We start from the raw sequence: 17,358 nt of genomic DNA, 5'->3' as shown, positions 1-17,358 counted from the left end.
TACCCAGGACTTAGAGGTGACAAAGAAGCACCAGGGATTCAGTTCCTTCGGAGAAAAGAGTTTATTGTGATCTGCGCAGAGGCAACCAGCGGAATTGTTTCCAAAGGCTGGCCGCCCCCAATACACGTAAGCCAGCAATATTTATACTCCTGCAGCCCCTCACCCCACCCCACCATATCATATTCCTCGATTTGCCTTATTGCCTCTTTGGGTGTTGCTAAAGCATATGATATGCAGATATGCAGATGACACAACCTTGATGGCAGAAAGTGAAGAGGAATTAAAGAACCTTTTAATGAGGGTGAAAGAGGAGAGCGCAAAATATGGTCTGAAGCTCAACATCAAAAAAACGAAGATCATGGCCACTGGGCCCATCACCTCCTGGCAAATAGATGGGGAAGAAATGGAGGCAGTGAGAGATTTTACTTTCTTGGGCTCCATGATAAGTGCAGATGGTGACAGCAGTCACGAAATTAAAAGACGCCTGCTCCTTGGGAGAAAGGCGATGGCAAACCTAGACAACATCTTAAAAAGCAGAGACATCACCTTGCCAACAAAGGTCCGTATAGTAAAAGCCATGGTTTTCCCAGTAGTCATGTATAGAAGTGAGAGCTGGACCATAAAGAAGGCTGATCGCCGAAGAATTGATGCTTTTGAATTATGGTGCTGGAGGAGACTCTTGAGAGTCCCATGGACTGCAAGAAGATCAAACGTATCCATTCTGAAGGAAATCAGCCCTGAGCGCTCACTGGAAGGACAGATCGTGAAGCTGAGGCTCCAATACTTTGGCCACCTCATGAGAAGAGAAGACTCCCTGGAAAAGACCCTGATGTTGGGAAAGATGGAGGGCAGAAGGCGAAGGGGACGACAGAGAATGAGATGGTTGGATGGTGTTCTTGAAGCTACTAGCATGAGTTTGATCAAACTGCGGGAGGCAGTGGAAGATAGGAGTGCCTGGCGTGCTCTGGTCCATGGGGTCACGAAGAGTCGGACACAACTAAACGACTAAACAACAACAAAGCATTTTGCCAGTGCACTCCTTTCGCTTATCAGCCAAGCCTGCATATCTTGTTTGCTCCATATGCATTTCTCCTCCTGCTCTCCGGGCGTTGCCTTCCAACTGTCAGTGCACCTCCTGCCCACTCCCTTCAAAACTGCTGGTAAATGTGTTTAGGACAGTGGATGAAGTTAGTGGCATAACAAGACTCACTTTTGCATGAAATTGTACTGTTAGTTTTATTTTTGTTTATTCTCCTACATTCATATGCCACCTTTCTACCATCATAAAACCCAAGATTATATTATAGTTCTATCCAGGCGCTGACCAGATTTAGATCTGCTTAGCTTCAGCAAGGTATTTTAGTTATTTTATATAGTCCATAATTGTATCATTTTTATAGCCTCGTATGCCCCCCCCCCCTGTCCTGGATTTCTCAGAACTGATCTCCAAGAAAATTCCTGGGTTGCCGAACCCCACTCCACCCAAACTTCTCACCAAATGAGGACAAATGAGGACACAGCAGGCTTGGAATTGGGAAGGTCACATTTACTAAAATCCATCTGTAAGGCACATATAACATCACTTCACAAACATTCCTTTTCCATATCCTTTTTATATGTAACAAAGTCCTGAATTGATGAAGCATGGTTTCCCCCCAGCTTCATAAAAATTCACATTGTGTTGGCACATCTTAGGGAATATTGACAAAAACTGTCTGATGAAATGGAATGACAAATGGGAATGACAAGAAGGAGAGGCAAAGGTGGTTCCTTGTACGAGAGTGTTTTGCATCAAAAGCTGTGTATTCAAAACTTTATTTTAGTTCATAACATTTATTGTTATTCTGCACTACAACTCCCATCACCCCTGATCACTGGCCTTGCTGGCTGGGGCTGATGAGAGTTTTAAAAGCAATTTACAAGATCATCTGCTGTCATGACAAAAACCTTTCAATTTCACCCTTTGTGCACCTTCCTTATTCCTTTGAAGGGAGCTGGGAGGTGTGAGCAGGGAATAGTATTCACAATAGGGATTAACAGATAATAGATTGGAGATATCAGGGCAGCAAAGATGGCTCACTTAATGAGTCTACCTGATGTGTGTTAAAGGACAATAAACGATCAGTTAATTAATTTGCCACTATATGCTTAAATCGCTTGGATTATCAGCAAAAGTCACTAAAAGTGTTTGGATTCTGTCAAAACCTTAACTTCCTCAGCAAAAATCATATTAGTAAACATGGGAAAGTCACACAGTCCCTCCTACCTTCCCTGTCATTCTATGACTCTATGATCTCCACAGTTCACGAGAGCGGCTTAGCACAGGCTCACCACAGACCACAATTAGGGCAGATCACTTAGCACCACTTTTTCCTGATTGGGAGGAGAGCATATCTTTTTGCTGAGTACCAGGTGACAACACACATTTCACCATCTTTTTCTGCAAAGATGAGTAGAGAAATGGGACAATTTAAAAATAAATGAATTGTGTGTTTGTGTGTCTCTAAATTTTAATCAGATTTTAAATGAAATCGTTTTTAAATCAACAAGTAACAACAGAAGTGGAGTCAAAATAGCATTGCTGAGAAACAAGGGGGTGATATCAGCATACTTAGGGGAACCAGTGTTCGATTTTCCCCAGGCGCCAGGCACATTTTGCTACCGGCAGGGACTGGCAAGTGACGTTGATGGAATAGGCAGAGATGGATAAGCTGACAGGGCAGTTAGGAGACCAAGAGTACCAAGAATTTAACAATTGGAGTAAATACTGTGGGATGTGAAACACAAGAGCAGTCAATTACAACATTCCTAGAGTGTACATGTTTAGACATGGGGAGGGATGTTTGTCTAGCCAGCAGGTAAACTTCCTGGGACAGACTTCCTCTGCATGTGACTAGAGGTGAGTGTGGCCTCTCCTGTGCAGGTAACGACAAAAGCACAGGACAGGGGCAGCCATCTCTCTCTCTCCTCTTCCTTCGAAGAAGCAACATCTGCTAAGTTAAAGATGCCCTCTTGGCTCCCAGCCAAGAGAGGAAAAAGGGACTATCTTCCTATATGATAGATTCTAAATGTATATTACTTTATTAAGCTGTCGGCCTTCTGGGATCCGATTGTGAACAGAATGTGAGTAAACTCTTTTTATACTTTTGTAAAGGACTGTGTTGTGTCTTGTATTTTAAGAGGGAACAAAAGGGAAATTACCAGAGTAATTATTACAGAGGTTCTAGCGAACCTGAGCACATGTTACTGTTGTGAACTTAAAGGGGAATGTCTTACTCTGCTGATATTTTGGGAACTTGATAGCACAGGTTGGATAAGGATATAATCAGTCAATATATCCTCTCCTGCATCCCTGAACATTCCCACAAATACAAAAAATATTTAAAAATCACTGCGGAGATTTAATTTTTTTGACTGGACTAGACCAATTCTGTAAACACAACTAGTGGAAATAGTGGTAAACAGATGATATAATTGGGAATGCATATAAAGTAGAAAACTAAGGATCCAAGTTTGGGGTGGAGGGAAGCTAAATGCTAACAGAGTAACAACAGAATATGTAGACAAACAACACAATTTTCTATCCCCCCTCCTTTTTATTTAAGTACACATGTTGAATGTTTTGAGATTCCATTTGCTTGTTGTGGATGTTGACATGTATGAGAAAGAGAATTTATGAAAAAACAATAAAGATGAATTTTTTTAAAAGGGGGAAAAAGATTCCTAGAATCCTAGAACTGTAGTTGGAAGGGACCCCGAGGCCTTATGTTGTTACTGCAATAATAATAAAACAGCAACAGCAACAATTGTGCAGCAGGTCTGTTTAGCAGTAACTGCTTGGTGATAGGTTAAACAAATTACTTAGGAAACTGTGAGACTTAGGCAATTTCCTGCCATTTTCTTGTGGTTTCCTGGTTCAGTTACAAAGCGAGATGGAGACAGAATCGTAAATAGCAGTTATGAAGCAAGACGAGGCTTTCAGTGGAAGAGCCTACTCCCCAATTTTGCTAAGACCCCCCCTCCCCCAAAATGTAGCAAAAGCGCAGATGAAACTCAACCAGCTTTATTCTACCGCCTCATTCAACCAGCGGCGTATGTCATCTGGCTGCAAACCCACCGAATTCGGGGCAAGGCAAAAGTTTCGCTCCCCTCCAGACCCACCTTCGCAATCCTTAGCATCCGCCGCCGCCAGCGTGAGATGAGATACGCCGCTGGTTGAGGGTGGCGAGAGAGGTCACGGCCAAGGTGCAGCCAGGGGGGCGCACAATCGGTCTCCCGGCGGAGCAGCTCCACTCCTAGCACCGTTTCCTGCTCTGCGGAGGCGGCGAGAGGCTCCCATCGCCCAGAAACTCCGAGAATCCTTTCTGGGCTGCTAGCGATCCTCGGGGGGCTGCCCGTCCTCTCTGGGCTGCGAGCAATCCTCGGGGGGCTGCCCGTCCTCTCTGGGCTGCGAGCGATCCTCGGGGGGCTGCCCGTCCTCTCTGGGCTGCGAGCGATCCTCGGGGGGCGGCCCGTCCTCTCTGGGCTGCGAGCGATCCTCGGGGGGGCTGCGCGTCCTCTCTGGGCTGCTAGCGATCCTCGGGGGGCTGCACGTCCTCTCTGGGCTGCGAGCGATCCTCGGGGGGCTGCCCGTCCTCTCTGGGCTGCGAGCGATCCTCGGGGGGCTGCCCGTCCTCTCTGGGCTGCGAGCGATCCTCGGGGGGCGGCCCGTCCTCTCTGGGCTGCGAGCGATCCTCGGGGGGCTGCGCGTCCTCTCTGGGCTGCTAGCGATCCTCGGGGAGCTGCACGTCCTCTCTGGGCTGCTAGCGATCCTCGGGGGGCTGCCAGTCCTCTTTGGGCTGCTAGCAATTCTCGGGGGGTTGCCTGTCCTCTTTGGGCTGCTAGCAATCCTCGGGGGGGCTGCCCGTCCTCTCTGGGCTGCGAGTGATCCTCAGGGGGCTGCGCGTCTTTTCTGGCCTGCGAGCGATCCTCGGGGGGCTGCCCGTCCTCTCTGGGCTGCGAGCGATCCACGGGGGGCTGCCCGTCCTCTCTGGGCTGCGAGCGATCCTCGGGGGGCTGCGCGTCCTTTCCCGGCTGGTCGCGTCCGCAGCAGCGCTGGAGGAAGAAAGAGAAAAAGGGCGGTGGAGGCTGGCCCACAGCTGCCCTGGGAACCCGACGGACCCAGGGCCCTCGGGGAGTGGAGAAAGACTGTCTTTGCTCCGTAAGCAGAGTTCCCCGCCATTGAGCCGTCGAACTGGGAGGGTGGCATTGGCCGCTCAGAGGAATCTGCCGGCAACGCCCTTTCAAAAGCAGATGAAAGGAAAGTTGGAGCGGTCTTTTGGCCGCGCTCTTAATGGGCTGGGGGGGGGGGTGAAGGAGGGCTCTGCCGGGCTCAGGGGAGTCTAAAGGGAGCGGGCACCAGGCAGGAAGGGCCTCTACCTGCTGGCTGCGCTGGAGGGTCCTTTGCAGTGCCCAAGAACCTTTTATTAAGAAAAAGTATTTTAAATATTGTATTGCCTGTGAAAGAATTCATTACAAGCTGAAGTGCCTGAGGAATTGAATGGGTGGAGGGGTCGGAGGAGAGGCGGAAAGAGGCGCTGATTTCTCCGTGGCTAGTTTGGGACGCTTCTGCCAGGGGCGCAAGATCCCCTAGCTACGGCCCTGGCCGCTGCTCTCCCCCCCCCCCCACTGCAAGATTGAAAGCAGGCATCCTGCCTGATACAAAGCCCGGGCTGGGCTGGCGGGGGGGGGGATGCTGGACTCCCATTGGTGCAGCGGGAGGAGAGAGGCTGGCCTGAGTGAAAGCTACAATGGGGTCGCAAACGCGCCCGTGCGCCCCCCGCGCTTTTCTCTGTCTTTTTTCTCAGCGCGCTGGGCGGAGACGGACTTTCCCATTACTTTCCCATTACAGTGATACCTCGGGTTACATACGCTTCAGGTTACAGACGCTTCCGCTAACCCAGAAATAATACCTCGGGTTAAGAATTTTGCTTTAGGATGAGAACAGAAATGTGCAAATCCACACTCGTGCAAATCCTTATACAGTACAGTGGTACCTGTACTTAATTCGTTCCGGAGGTCCGTTCTTAACCTGAAACTGTTCTTAACCTGAGGCACCACTTTAGCTAATGGGGCCTCCCGCTGTATACGAACGAGGCCTCATTAGGCCGTGCCGCGGCCTGGAGCCAGGTCCTGGCGCCTGTGTGGCCTCCATTCTGCCTCTGCTGCCGGGCTCCGGCCACAGGAGGCCCAGCAGGCCGCACTGCAGCCCCAAACCCTGGCGAGGAACACTTACCTAACCAAGACCAAGAGCGAAGTCCCGCGGTGAACCTGGTAAGTGAGCCTGGGATGAAAAGCATCAGCCCTTTACCGGCCCTCGCCCCACCCCCAGCTGGTAGCAAGTTGGGTGGCACCTGGCCAGGTAAGCCCACCCACCCTGTGGGGGAGGGGGTGAGTGGGAAATTTTGGGATTCTGTCTTGTTCCTTTGTTTATGTGAGTAGGTAAGGGACGGAATGGCAGGAGAGGAGTCACCGATTGTGAATCTGGAAGAGGACTCCGACCCCCCATCCAATCAATGACTATCATCAGTGCAGGTAAGAAAAATAATAATAATCATGTTTTTATTTTTATAAAATCATTAATACTGTTTTATTGATTTTACAGTACATTGTTTATTGCTTTCATTTTACGGATCAATGGCCTTGTTAGATAGTAAATATCATGTTAAATGGCTGTTTTGGGGGTTGTTTTTCATCGCCTGGAACGGATTAATCCATTTTCCATTACTTTCTATGGGAAAGCACGCTTTGGTTTAAGAACAGACCTCCAGAATGGATTAAGTTCGTAAACTGAGGTACCACTGTACTGCTGTTTTGACTAAGCTTACACATCAGCTGAAGGTTTTGGGAGGCTAAACCAGCGGACTTTGCTGCCATCTGATGGCCTTTCATAACACCTATGAACAGGCCACACTTGAAACTATGATGAAGCATGACTTTATTTGGCAATATTTATAAAAACAAGTACAGATGCAAAGAAACTTTGGTTTACTTCCAGTTCCTTCCTCTTTGGGGCTTCATTCTTGGATACTCTTTCCTTGCTTTGATGTTTGACAGTCCCTCCCACCTGCCTTGTCATTCTATGACTCTATGATCTCCACTAGAGCGGCTTAGCACAGGCTCACCACAGACCACAATTAGGGCAGATCACTTCACTTTTTCCTGATTGGGAGGAGAGCATATCTTTTTGCTGAGTACCAGGTGACAACACACATTTCACCATCTTTCTCTGCAAAGATGAGCGGAGAAATGGGACAATTTAAAGGAAATGCGACTATCTAAAAATAAATGAATTGTGTGTTTGAAATGAAATCGATTTTAAATTAACAAGTAACAACAGAAGTGGAGTCAAAATAGCATTGCCGAGAAACAAGGGGGTGATATCAGCATACTTAGGGGAACCAGTGTTCGATTTTCCCCAGGCGCCAGGCACATTTTGCTACCGGCAGGGACTGGCAAGTGACGTTGATGGAATAGGCAGAGATGGATAATCTGACCGGGCAGTTAGGAGACCAAGAGTACCAAAAATTTAACAATTGGAGTAAATACTGTGGGTTGTGAAACACAAGAGCAGTCAATTACAACATTCCTAGAGTGTACATGTTTGGACATGGGGAGGGATGTTTGTCCAGCCAGCAGGTAAACTTCCTGGGACAGACTTCCTCTGCATGTGACTAGAGGTGGGTGTGGCCTCTCCTGTGCAGGTAACGACAAAAGCACAGGACAGGGGCAGCCATCTCTCTCTCTTCTCTTCCTTCAAAGAAGTAACATCTGCTAAGATAAAGATGCCCTCTTGGCTCCCAGCCAAGAGAGGAAAAAGGGACTATCTTCTTATAAGATAGATTCTAAATGTATATTACTTTATTAAGCTGTCTGCCTTCTGGGATCCGATTGTGAACAGAATGTGAGTAAACTCTTTTTATACTTTTGTAAAGGACTGTGTCGTGTCTTGTATTTTAAGAGGGAACAAAGGGGAAATTACCAGAGTAATTATTATAGGGGTTCTAGCGAACCTGAGCACACATTACTGTTGCGAACTTAAATAAAGGGGAATGTCTTACTCTGCTGATATTTTGGGAACTTGATAGCACAAGTTGGATAAGGATATAATCAGTCAATATATCCTCTCCTGCATCCCTGAACATTCCCACAAATACAAAAAATATTTAAAAATCACTGTGGAGATTTAAAATTTTTGCCTGGACTAGAACAATTCTGTAAAGACAACTAGTGGAAATAGTGGTAAACAGATGATATAATTGGGAATGCATATAAAGTAGAAAACTAAGGATCAAAGTTTGGGGTGGAGGGAAGCTAAATGCTAACAGAGTAACAAGAGAATATGTAGACAAACAACACAATTTTCTCTCCTCCCTCCTTTTTATTTAAGTACACATGTTGAATGTTTTGAGATTCCATTTGCTTGTTGTGGATGTTGACATGTATGAGAAAGAGAATTTATGAAAAAACAATAAAGATGAATTTTTTTAAAAGGGGAAATAAGATTCCTAGAATCCTAGAACTGTAGTTGGAAGGGACCCCGAGGCCTTATGTTGTTACTGCAATAATAATAAAACAGCGACAGCAACAATTGTGCAGCAGGTCTGTTTAGCAGTAACTACTTGGTGATAGGTTAAAAAAATTACTTAGGAAACTGTGAGACTTAGGCAATTTCCTGCCATTTTCTTGTGGTTTCTGGTTCAGTTACAAAGCGAGATGGAGAGAGAAGCGTAAATAGCAGTTATGCAGCAAGACGAGGCTTTCAGTGGAAGAGCCTACTCCCTAATTTTGCTAAGACCCCCCTCCCCCAAAATGTAGCAAAAGCGCGGATGAAACTCAACCAGCTTTATTCTACCGCCTCTTTCAACCAGCGGCGTATGTCATCTGGCTGCAAACCCACCGAATTCGGGGCAAGGCAAAAGTTTCGCTCCCCTCCAGACCCACCTTCGCAATCCTTAGCATCCGCCGCAGCCAGCGTGAGATGAGATACGCCGCTGGTTGAGGGTGGCGAGAGAGTTCACGGCCAAGGTGCAGCCAGGGGGGGGGGGCGCACAATCGGTCTCCCGGCGGAGCAGCTCCGCTCCTAGGGGCCGTTTCCTGCTCTGCGGAGGCGGCGAGAGGCTCCCATCGCCCAGAAACTCTGAGAATCCTTTCTGGGCTCCTAGCAATCCTCGGGGTGCTGCCCGTCCTCTCTGGGTTGGATTTTCAGCAAAAGACTAAAAGTGTCTGGATTCTGTCAGAACCATAACTTCCTTGGCAGAATCATATTAGCAAACATGGGTAAGTCACACAGGTCCTCCCACCTTCCTTGTCATTGTATGACTCTATGATCTCCACAGTTCACTAGAGGGGCTTAGCACAGGCTCACCACAGACCACAATTAGGGCAGATCACTTAACATTACTTTTTCCTGATTGGCAGGAGAGCAAGTGACAACAGAAGTGGAGTCGAAATAGCGTTGCATTGAAACAAGGCGGTGATGTCAGCATCCTTAGGCGAACCAGTGTTTAAATTTTCCCAGGCGTGTTTTGCTACTGGCACATGACTACATGGAGATTTCGCCGTTGGTTGAGGGTGGCGAGAGAGGTCACGGCCAAGGTGCAGCCCAGGGGGGCGCACAATCGGTCTCCCGGCGGAGCAGCTCCACTCCTAGCACCGTTTCCTGCTCTGCGGAGGCGGCGAAAGGCTCCCATCGCCCAGAAACTCCGAGAATCCTTTCTGGGCTGCTAGCGATCCTCGGGGGGCTGCCCGTCTTTTCTGGGCTGCGAGCGATCTGGAATGTAACAAAGTCCTGAGTTGATGAAGCATGGTTTCCCTCCAGTTTCATAAAAATTCACATTGCGTTGGCACATCTTAGGAAATATTGACAAGAACACTCTGATAAAATAGAATGACAAATAGGAATGACAAAAAGGAGAGGCAAAGGTGGTTCCTTGTAGCAGAGTGATTTGCATCAAAAGCTGTGTATTCAAAACTTTATTTTAGTTCATAAAACGTCTTGTTATTCTGCCCTAGAATTCCCATCACCCCCGATCACTGGCATTGCTGGCTGGGGCTGAGGGGAGTTTTGAAAAACCCTCAAAACAATTTAGAAGATCATCTGCTGTCATGACAAAAAACTATATTCCTTTGAAAGGAGCTGGGAGGTGTGAGCAGGGAATGGTATTCACAACAGGGATTAACAGATAGATTGGAGATATCAGGGCAGCAAAGATGGCTCACCATGAGTCTACCTGATGTATGTTAAAGGACAATAAACGATCAGTTAATTAATTTGCCACTATATGCTTTAACCACTTGGATTTTCAGCAAAAGTCACTAAAAGTGTGTGGATTCTGTCAAAACCATAACTTCCTCAGCAAAAATCATATTAGCAAACATGGGTAAGTCACACAGTCCTCCCACCTGCCTTGTCATTCTATGACTCTATGATCTCCACTAGAGCGGCTTAGCACAGGCTCACCTCAGACCACAATTAGGGCAGATCACTTAGCACCACTTTTTCCTGATTGGGAGGAGAGCATATCTTTTTGCTGAGTACCAGGTGACAACACACATTTCACCATCTTTCTCTGCAAAGATGAGCGGAGAAATGGGACAATTTAAAGGAAATGGGACTATCTAAAAATAAATGAATTGTGTGTTTGAAATGAAATCGTTTTTAAATTAACAAGTAACAACAGAAGTGGAGTCAAAATAGCATTGCCGAGAAACAAGGGGGTGATATCAGCATACTTAGGGGAACCAGTGTTCGATTTTCCCCAGGCGCCAGGCACATTTTGCTACCGGCAGGGACTGGCAAGTGAAGTTGATGGAATAGGCAGAGATGGATAATCTGACCGGGCAGTTAGGAGACCAAGAGTACCAAAAATTTAACAATTGGAGTAAATACTGTGGGATGTGAAACACAAGAGCAGTCAATTACAACATTCCTAGAGTGTACATGTTTGGACATGGGGAGGGATGTTTGTCCAGCCAGCAGGTAAACTTCCTGGGACAGACTACCTCTGCATGTGACTAGAGGTGGGTGTGGCCTCTCCTGTGCAGGTAACGACAAAAGCACAGGACAGGGGCAGCCATCTCTCTCTCTTCTCTTCCTTCGAAGAAGTAACATCTGCTAAGATAAAGATGCCCTCTTGGCTCCCAGCCAAGAGAGGAAAAAGGGACTATCTTCTTATAAGATAGATTCTAAATGTATATTACTTTATTAAGCTGTCTGCCTTCTGGGATCCGATTGTGAACAGAATGTGAGTAATCTCTTTTTATACTTTTGTAAAGGACTGTGTCGTGTCTTGTATTTTAAGAGGGAACAAAGGGGAAATTACCAGAGTAATTATTATAGAGGTTCTAGTGAACCTGAGCACACGTTACAGTTGCGAACTTAAATAAAGGGGAATGTCTTACTCTGCTGATATTTTGGGAACTTGATAGCACAAGTTGGATAAGGATATAATCAGTCAATATATCCTCTCCTGCATCCCTGAACATTCCCACAAATACAAAAAATATTTAAAAATCACTGCGGAGATTTAATTTTTTTGACTGGACTAGACCAATTCTGTAAAGACAACTAGTGGAAATCGTTGTGACGTGGGGTTTGTGATTTCAGCTCTCTTGACATAATATGCTGGAGACAGTTCTCTAGTAACACTTCTTTATTAACGCAAACAAGACTGAAGACTGAGGAGGGGAAAGCTACATTTATAGGGACAGGGAACTGTTAGAAAGGATACATTTTGGAGGGAACAATATCAGGCAATCACAGTCCTGCCTTTTGGAGGAAGCCAATGAGACAGAGGATCCAAATACAGCAGCTTAAATGAACCAATAGTAGCTGTACCCTCTGGAACCAAAAGGCAGTTAGTTTACCCTAATGCAAATACAGAAAATAATAATACAGATATAAAATCCTTTGACTCAATACACAACACCCCTCCCCCCCTAGTGAGCACAGCAGACGTAATCTCTCAGGTACTGTGGGGTCCTACAACTTCTACTTGATCTCCTGACAACAGGTGTTGCCGGTTCTGGATTGGGTGTTACCTGTGGTAGAGGGGCTGCTATAGGGGTTTCGTCAGGAACAGATGGAGTCCCAGACATCTCAGGGTCCCCTACCTGTACCTCGTCATCCTGAGGACTAGCAGACCCTGGTTCATTTGCTGAAGCCCCTGGTGCCTGCACCTCTGGGCCATTTTCACTCTGGTCTTGCAGCTCTGCGTTGTTAGCCAGGGATGGATTATCTGACTCCTCCCTGCTGAGCGCCCGGCGCCTCAGCTGATCTATATGTCTCTTCCAAACTTGCCCATTTTCCAAGGTCACATAATAGGACACAGGTCCACTAGCCCGGGTGACCACACCAGCCACCCACCGCGAACCTCATGAATAGTTCCTCACCCAGACCAGATCTTCAGGGGCGAGATACCTTGTTGTGTCAGTCTCAGCCTGGGGGGTTGCTCTTGAATTACGGTTTGGCATTTTATCCGGGTGGACATAATCCAGCACCGTTACCAGTCTTCTACCCAAGAGCAGCTCAGCTGGCGACTTGCCCGTCGCAGTACACGGCGTCGCATGCTGCAAAAATAACATTCGCGCGATGCGAGCTGACCAGTTACCCTCCATTAAGCGTGCAATGGATTCTTTGGCTGTTCTTACCATGTGCTCAGCCTGCCCATTGGAGGATGGGTGAAAGGGCGCGGATGTGACCCCTCTTATGAAGTTATCAGCCAAGAATGCCCTGAATTCTTGGGATACAAAAGCTGCCCCATTATCTGATACAATGGTCTCAGGTAAGCCGTGGGTTGCAAACAGCTGCCTCAACACCTTGATTACGGCAGCTGATGCCATGCTAGGGACCATCGCCACTTCTAACCATTTGGAATATGCATCGACGATAACCAAAAAGACCTTTCCTTAGAATGGCCCAGCAAAATCTAAGTGCAGCCGGCTCCAGGGAGATCTGGACTGCTCCCACCAGTGGACTGGTGCTCTGGCCACTTCTGGCCGCACCTCTTGGCATGCCTTGCATGTTCGTACCCATTGTTCTATGTTCTGGTCCATTCCAGGCCACCACACATAACATCGGGCTAGCGACTTCATCCTGACCATTCCCGGGTGTCCCATGTGAAGCGTCTCAAGAACCCTGTTTCTCAGTGGTGCTGGGATGATACCCTATCTCCCCACAGGAGACAACCCTTATGCATGGACAACTCGTGCTGCCTTGTCGCATAAGGCCTGAATTTGTCTTCATGCGGACCACCTGGCCACCGCCTCCCCACCCAAGTGAGCACACGGGAGAGAACAGCATCTTTCCTCGTTTTCTCAGCTATATCAGTAGCCGTTACAGGAGCCCCCGGAAGTGTTTCCAGCATCATTATGTGCTCCGCTGGAGCAGGATCCCCATGCTCCCACCAGGAAGGGGCAATCGACTCAGCGCATCAGCGTGGCACAACCGTTTCCCCGGCACATGGGTCAAGGTGTACTGGAACCCGTTCAGGAATATAGACCAACGCAACATTCTGGGGGAGAGAATTTGTGGCATTCGTTTGTTCGGGTTGAACAACCCTAACAGTGGTTTGTGGTCCGTTTCAATGGAGAAATGGCGACCGTACACATAATCATGGAACTTTTTGATTCCTGCCACAATTGCAAGCGCCTCTTTGTCAATTTGAGCATAGTTGCGCTCCATGGGCGACAACGTACAGGAATAGAAAGAGATGGGCTTTTCCGACCCATCCGGTTCCCTATGACTCAGCACCGCCCCCAGGCCGTATTGAGAGGCATCACATGCCAGGACCAGCGGCTTTGACTCATCATAATGAGCAAGGACGCTCCTGCTACTCAGCATTCCTCGCAAGGAGTCAAAAGCCTTCTGCTGCCCCTGCCCCCATCGCCACACATTCTTTTTCTGCAACAGTCTATGTAATGGTTCAGCTACCGAAGCTTTCTGGGGTAAGAATGAATGATAAAAGTTAATAAGTCCCAGGAATGACTGCAACTCCGTCTTGTTCTGTGGTCGTGGTGCCTCGATGATGGCCTTAATCTTAGCATCTGTGGGGTGGATGCCTGATGCATCAATTTTAAACCCCAAGAAATCACTTCCGGAGGCGGCGCAAAACGGCAATGGCGGTCCTCTTTACACTGTGAAGAGGGGCTCCGCAGAAAAGGGTCGTCCGCTGCGGCAAAGCGGAGACCCGTTAACTAAAACCACAGGTAGAGTGAGCCTGTGGTCGTGGGACTCGGCGGGCACCAACAGCGACCTCGGAAACGAAGAAGGGACCCCGTAAGGGGCTCCGGAACGTGGAGGGGGTAGCGGTGCTCTGAGTTCATCGCTCTTTCCGTGGAAGTGAAGCCGCGCGGCTGCTGCTGATGAGCGCTGACCTTTCTTCTTTGAACATCCGATTTGAAACAACATACTCGTGAGTAAGAAACCTGGGATCTTTGAACTTAAATTTCTGAAATTCGGCTGAAAGCGGGAGACGTTAAAAGGAAGTCCGTCTTCCGGCTCTGCTTAAAGTATCAAGCAAAGAGTCTTCAAAGCTGAAGCGCTGAGAGGGGTTTTTAAAGAAATTGGAGTAAACCCTGCAAATTCGGACTTGATTATTTAAAATCAAAAAAACACTGTATTTATATAAGTGGATTTAGATTGTGAATCCTTTCTCTTCTTCCTGTGGATTACAAAACTTTGAAACCCAGCTCCTGAGCTGCCTGGATACAAAAGAACCATCAGACTGCGGTAACTGTGTATAAAGTTTTAAAGTTACATTGGGGCTTCTTTGGAAGTTACAAATAAGAAACTGTTGCATGCACCATTGTTAAGAACTTTTACTCTCTGCAATTTAAAGTGAACTTTGAAGGTTCTCTCCTATGTTTTGGCTTTTATTTGGTTTTTACTAAACTTTTTACTTGGGAACTTAATGGTGGAAACTTTTTATCCCTTTTCCTACTTTCTGGGGAGCTCCTCCTACTGGATTGTGGAACTTCTAGTCTCTGAGAACTGCTGGTTGTTTTGCAAATTTGATGTTTGGATTTTTACATCCTGGACTGCTTTTCCCATGGGATTTACAATTTGACCTTGAGACTTGGACAGCTGTGGAATGAGTGGTGCACCAAAAACAAGGGCTGCCAAAAAAGCAAAACAAACTGAACTGTTGCAATCAACTTTGCCTGTGCAGCCACGTAGATCTTCGGTCCCAATTGTGACAGGCCTGCAAGAAGGACAATCTAAGCAGCCAGCTGCTGGGGATATGGCTGCAGGAGGGCTAGACCCTGTTTCTAAAGAAATATTAGACCAGCTGTCAGCATTAAATAAGAAATTTGACCAAGTGACAGATACAATTAATAAACTGACTGACCAAGTTTCTAAAAACACACAGACAATTGGAAATATCCAAACAACAACAACAGAAAACCGAAAATTAGCTGAAGAAGCAAATTTTAAAGCAGAACAAAATAAAAAGAAAATAGAGGAATTAAGAGGGGAAGTAAGACCACTGAGCAGACAGATCAATGAACAGCAAGCCTATCTGTCCATGGCAGAATTGAAAAACCGGGAAAGCAATCTCAGGCTCAGAAATATCCCAGAAATTGAGAAAGAAGATTTGATTAGTTTTCTGACTGCAGAAATATCAAAATTCTGGGGTTTGGCAGAAGAGAAGGATTTTAAAATTGTCACCGCTTTTAGACTAGGAAGAGTGGTCAAAAAGGACAAACCAAGAGATTGTTTGATCATCTTGAAATCTAATCAAGAAAAAGATAACATACTCGGCCTACATTTTAAAAATTCATTGGTGATTCAAGGAAAGACAGCAGAAATCTTCAGAGATATACCGAAACAATTGTTGGATTTAAGAACTACATACAAAGACCTCGCAAGTTTGTTGAGAAACAACACAATTCCCTATAGGTGGGAATTTCCTCAAGGACTATCTTTTAACTTGAAAGGGAAAAAAGTAAGAATTAGAACAGCAGAGGAGCAAGAAAAGTTCCTGAACGACTACGGGGAGGACCTTCGGAAAGGAGTAGCAGGAGCCTGGCCACCCCCTCCGCCTGGCTCAAACTTGGTTCCACCTCCAGATACAGACGACAAGGGAGACATCCCCATTGGCTAACAAATTGACTCAGGATGTCTCTGCAGCTTCTTAGTTGGAACATTCATGGCGCGAATTCCCCCGAGAAAAGAAAAAGGATCTTTCATATATTGAGGAAAGAACAATTGGACATTATTTGCCTGCAAGAAACACATGTGACTAGGCTCCATAGGAGAGTGTTAATCAATAAAAGATTAGGCCAAGAATTTATCTCATCAGACAAGGTTAAGAAAAGAGGAGTAGTGATCTATGCAAAGGAGAACCTAGCACCGAAGTTTGTGTTTAAAGATGAACAAGGGAGAATTTTGGCGATTGAAGTACAACTACAAGGAGAAAAATTTTTGATAGTAGGAATATACGCACCAAATGAGGGGAAATCGGAATTTTACAAAAAGCTGCATGAGATAATGCTGGATCATATTGACTATACTAACATCATTTTGATGGGAGACATGAATGGGGTGGTTTCCACCTATATGGATAAGTCACAAAATCAAAACTTAACTAAAGATGGCAGACTACCGAAGACTTTCTTCGAATTAACAGACAATATGGACTTAATCGACATTTGGAGGACAAAAAACCCATTAGGTAAAGAAGGGATATTCTTTTCTGAGGCCCACCTATCATGGACAAGAATCGACCAAATCTGGATAACTAGAGGACTGGCACCTAAGACTAAAAAAATAGAGATCTGCCCTAAAACCTGCTCCGACCACAATGCCTTGAAAATGGATTTGAGACTTACACCAGCCGGATCCTTCAGATGGAGAATGAATGACACTCTGTTTAGAGATCAGGAGATTGTGAAGAAGGCCCAAAAAACGTTGAAGGACTACTTTGAGATAAATTTGAACACTTCGGTGGAAAAGAAAACAATCTGGGACGCGAGTAAAGCAGTTATGAGAGGGTTTCTGATTCAACAGAATTCTATCAAGAAAAAACTCTGGAATGGGAAAAAAGATAAGATTTTAGAGAAGATAAGAGATGGTGAAAAGAAGCTTAGACTTAATCCAAAGTCAAAAGAAGTGTTAAGAGAAATTAAGTTCCACCAAACACAATATGCGAAATTGATAAACCAAGAGGTTGAATGGAAAATTAAACAAATGAGACAAAGATCTTTTGAATCAGCAAATAAATGTGGAAAATTATTAGCATGGCAGCTGAAAAAAAGACAAAAATTGAATTTCATTACCAATCTGGAGGTTGAAGGAGAAAATATTCAGAAACCAGA

The 17,358-nt window shown here is 46.2% G+C and overlaps 1 long non-coding RNA gene across 1 annotated transcript; it reads left to right on the top strand.

The window, feature by feature from the left end:
• Positions 1–1,216: 1,216 nt before the first annotated feature.
• Positions 1,217–10,995, top strand: LOC308570930. The gene is made up of 2 exons (XR_014001239.1): positions 1,217–2,001; positions 10,185–10,995. It is a non-coding gene; the product is annotated as an uncharacterized lncRNA (long non-coding RNA).
• Positions 10,996–17,358: the final 6,363 nt, after the last annotated feature.

Source organism: Podarcis bocagei (assembly GCF_964188305.1).
Source record: "Podarcis bocagei genome assembly, chromosome: 13".
NCBI lineage: Eukaryota > Metazoa > Chordata > Lepidosauria > Squamata > Lacertidae > Podarcis > Podarcis bocagei.
Note: the sequence above shows the minus strand (reverse complement) of the source record. Positions and strands in the feature narration are given on the sequence as shown.